The sequence below is a fragment of the Harpia harpyja genome, chromosome 18, assembly GCF_026419915.1.
Source record: "Harpia harpyja isolate bHarHar1 chromosome 18, bHarHar1 primary haplotype, whole genome shotgun sequence".
NCBI classification, from domain to species: Eukaryota; Metazoa; Chordata; class Aves; order Accipitriformes; family Accipitridae; genus Harpia; species Harpia harpyja.
The window spans coordinates 9,002,761-9,007,523 of record NC_068957.1 but is presented as its reverse complement, the minus strand read 5'-3'; positions in this window follow the sequence as shown (position 1 = coordinate 9,007,523).

Genomic DNA, 4,763 nt, shown 5'->3' with positions numbered 1-4,763 from the left:
CCAGCCGTGTCACACAAACTATCATAATCAGAACAAACTCTATTTTAAAACCAGAAAGGATGTTGTTCCCTTTCCAGCTCCTAGAAGGCTGTTCTAGTGCCTCACTAGTTTCCAGTCAAAATGGAAATTTGCCTGTGTATGTCAACGTTTTTGTTGCACTGTTCTTCATCTTAGGAAGCTTTTTCCAGTCTTCAATGTGTTTATCTCACTGCTGAATTTCAATAAAGTTGCTATGTCTATCCTTTTTCATGCCTTGGTTAATGCTGCCAGGTTCCGTTTCCAGGCGAGGTAATGCCAGAGGGATAAAATAGGAGACCTGGAGCTCTTGTGCTGTGTGCAGCTCTGCCTCCCTGCGGCTGTGGGAAGCCTTGCTTGGAGCAGTGTCTTCCCTTTGGGAACAGGTGAGGGAGCAGAGGGGAATACACGCTGCTGGGAATGTGGCCTGTTTCTGTTGTGCAGAGCTGCCCTGTGTGTGTTTCATCCACTTCTAAAAGCATCAGTGACACCTAAACAAATTATGGTCAGTGGAAAACCAATCAAACCCAACTGTAACCTTGAATATTGCTCTAGGACTGAAGATGGCTCCTACCTTTTGGGTCTTTTCCTGCTTTAAGAGCTAAGAGGCTTCTCAAAGGGTTGGGGAAATCCTGTGAAGAACCTCCAAGCGTGCATTGACAGTGACTCTTCCAGTAATGCTCCTCGATGCTCTGCATCATTCATGCTTCCAGCAATGCTCTGCAGTGTCAGAAATGGCATTAAACATTAAACAAAATGATTGGCACTTGCCTATGTGTTTGCCCTGGCTGCGCGCTTTGTCTGTAAGTTTGGTCAAGTTAGATGCTTCAAAAAAAGGAAAAAAACTGATGTCAGCTTGCTTCAGGTCAATTGAAATGTCTATAACTCTAATAACTTTTAAAAAAATGATGCTTTTGTTTCTGTTGGTGTCCCTGGAGGTGTATCTGTATGTAATACTGACTGACTACAGCAGGAGATATGAACCAGATACGCTTTGGAGAATTTGTACTTTTGTATCCATTTTCCATTTGTTGGCTGCTGCTGATAATGCTTTCTTTGCATGTGTGTCTTGAGTCACTATGTTCTGTTATTTGAAAGAGGGATTGATTCTTGCTGTGTTCTTGCAACAATATCCAGTATTATTAGGCTTGAACTTAGCTGCAAGTCTTGGGCTCTGTTCCACTGCTAATACTAATTGATGTCAGCTTTCATTTTGTGGATCCCTGACTATTTGGGTGTGTTTGTATATATACAAATGCACAGAATGCCTGTCTAAAGCATCATGTCACTGGTGTCTGTGGGAAGTGCTGGGATCTCCTGTGAAGCATCTTAATTAGTTTTGCCTTTCATGTTGACATCCTAAATTCTAGGCTTGAGTTATGTACTAGACTTTTTTTCCCCTTGTTTGTCAAAACAGAACAACTTCTTCAGAGCAGGACTTAATGCAAATACTAAGTAAAACTGACAAGTCAAATTGATGTCACCTATTTCAATAGGAAGAAAAAAACTGCCGAAGAAAAATCCATTCTGCCCTTGTTGAAGTTGACAAACTTGATTACTGAAATCTATGGGCACAGAGTGAAGACCCCTGTTCTGCTTTTGCTGTGTCTTGAGGCAGGAGGCAGCCATCCCATGACTTCAGAGAGCAGAGCTGTTGCCCGTGGGGAAAGGACAGCAATCCCACCCTTCCAGCTTGCTTTCAAAGCTGCTGTGCTGCACTTGGCAAGAGATGGCTTGGAGGTATTTGCTGGCAGACTGTCTTTGGCCAGATGTGATCCCACAAGCTGATCTCTGCAGATTGCACATGTAAGTGTTGAGACTGGTAGTCATCAGCTGTCTCTCCAAAGTGCTCTAGGGACTGCTCAGAAAGAGCTCCTTGGCTTGAGCCTCACAGTTTGGAATCTATATGAGTGTTATCCATGCCAATACAGGCAGACTGGTGAAACCAGCCTCTTTCAGTTACTGTTTGGCAGAGGAATAAAACAGGTGCTGCCCACAAAGTACTGGCTGTTGTCATAGCTGACAGGAGTGTGGGAGCCCTCTTTGTGTAGCAGAGAGTTTGGATGGATGATAATTACTTCTTTTCCCTCCCTCTCTGAGAGGCAGAAGGTGGTGCAGGCACCTAATTATCATAAAAACCTAAGGAGTTTTTCAGTTTGGATCTGGTTTTCTTCCATCACAGCGCACTGCATCATTTCCAGTGCATCCTGGTGTTGTGCTGATGGTGTACTCCTGCTGAATGGCCCGATAAGAAGTACATGCCTACACTTACTTGGTGAGGTGCATTTACTGGATGGTGAGACGTGGATGCTAAGAAGAAAATTATTTCTTATGTGGCTAGACATCTTGTGTTCAGTGCAACCCTAGCATGCACCTACTTTTATAAATATGAGGATATATTAGATATACTCTGATCATATCTTAAAAGAATATTTGTGGTATGATTATTAGTGCCTTGTATTCCCTTTCAGTCTGCATGCACTGCTAATGATAGCTACTATTTATATATTTCTTTTTTTTCCATGTCTTGGGAAGATTCTTCCACTGCTCTCCACTGCCTGGTTCTTTCTCATGGCCGTCACTCTTTAAGCTACCCCTGGGACCCATCACTGTGTCAGCTTCAGTATCCAGCAAGTTGCTGAGTGCTGGAATGGTCCCTAGGTCAGTGGGGTTTTTTTCTTATTCTACTCCCAGCCCTGTTTGCCTGGGAAGTAAAGGCTGCTAGGAAAGAAAACTGTTGCCTTTTACTTCCTCCAAATCAAAGCCTGTTGCCTTATTGGCATGATGCAGTATTACTCAGGAAAAACTCATTGCTCTTCTTTGGCTTTTGTTTTTTTATGGCTTTAAAAAAAAATTAAAAATAAAAATCCTTCTTTCTTCCTGAACCCTTGTAGCTTATTGTGGTGGCTGAAATGGGTTGTCTGGCTGTAGCTTGAGAATGAACTTCAGACAAATATCTGAGTAACTTTTTTAACAGAATTCATACTTGTTGGCTAAAAGTAAAGCACTTGTAAACAAGCCTTTCAGAACACACAGCACTTGAGAGAAGCTCCATGACACTCCAGGGAAGCAGGCTGGTATAATCCATTTTGATGGATGAGACTCGGAGGGCATTACTGTGGCAATCTGTTGAAGGCAAATAATGGCTCCTGGTTTCTTGGTGTCTGGGCTTCTGTGGTGTGAACAGAATATCTGCATTTTAAAAATGAGGGATGAAGGCCACATGCAGGGCTGGGCTGGTGCCAGCTGCAGTTCCTAAAGTTTAGGTCTGGAACAGTGAAACGTGCTGCAGTGAGGTGCGTGGAAAATCGGATGTCTCGAAAGGCAAAGTGATGATCAGGAAGCTGATTAAAGTGAGACTGTGGGAGGCACTGGGGACACTGCAATCTGCAGTCTTCTCTCTGTGGAAGTCAACTCCCCACTCTGGAGTTGCAGAAGGAGCCCTCTGCCCAGGACATGAAGCCTGTCTAGTTGTGCACCAGGCACTATAGTTGCCACCCAGAGTGGATCTAGGCTGTGCTGGTGGGTCACTGCTGTTGCTACCACCTAAACTACCTGTGTGGGACACTGTCAGGGCTGTGAAAAAGCAGAACTGAAGTATTTGAACTCATCCAGCCTGAATCCACATCTTGCCTCCTGAGATGCAGCAGTGAAATTCAGAAAGAGGTGGCTAGGTACTTAATAACACATCCTTTAGAGCGTAACCATGATGCTACAACTGAGCCTTATGGGGTAAGGTATTTTGGTAAGAGGCACTGGAGAGCAGGGAGACTGCTCCAGCAGCAGCAGGAGATTATTGTTGAATACAGAGATGAGGAGAAAAGAATCCTGCTGAAAATGTAGTCTTTGTAAACCTTAGGGAGCTGATTCAGTCCTAAGTGAAGGCACCTGTGACTTGGACCCATTTCCAGGGAATCGTAGCAGTACAACAAATGTCCTAGACTTTGTGCTGCTGATCATCAAAAGATTGGTGATATCAATCTGTAATCATTGATAAAGACCTGATCCTTACTTGGTGGAAAACCTTTTCTGGTGACAGTGCAGCCTTGCTGCTTTACATTTTTGAAACAGGTGAGCACAGAGCTGAGGGAGTTATCTGGGCACTTCCAACTTTCCATTCATATTTTCACAGTTTCAGCAATGGGAAATAAAAACTTTTCACTCTTTGGCAGCAGTTAAGAGTGTGATGTGAGCCTGCACCACTATAACAACACTTAATATCAAATTAAAACCAACTGGCAAGAAACTTGTTTTGAGTAAGAGTGAAATCTCAAGTGAAAGTTATTGTGAGAAAAATTCTGTCCTTTCAGTATCATCTGGGTTGGAGCTGGGATAAGGGACACAGTAGGGACTGGTTTCCCACATGTGACACAAGGTTGGGCTCTATCTGATCTGAGCAAGCAAATGATGAGCTGTTGGCAAGGACAGTCGGTGGGGTCGACAGAGGGAGATGCTGCTGTGTCAGAGGCAGAGCAGGCTGGGGTCAGGCTGTTGCAGGGTCTGGCTGGTTTTCCCACAAGCTGCTTGTCCCTGCTGACTGCCTCCAGCCCAACTGTGACCTGTGGGGAGCTGAATGCTTCTGCACCAAAAACATAGTAATGTAAAATCTGGATTTTAATCACAGTAATGGCTTGTCAGCTGCAGGTTTCTGTGAGCATGCAGCTCTTTCTAGGGTTGCAGTGCATTTCTGGAGAATAACTGAATAACATCGCTCAGCAGCAAGAGGGCAGCTTTAATGCAAAGAGGGC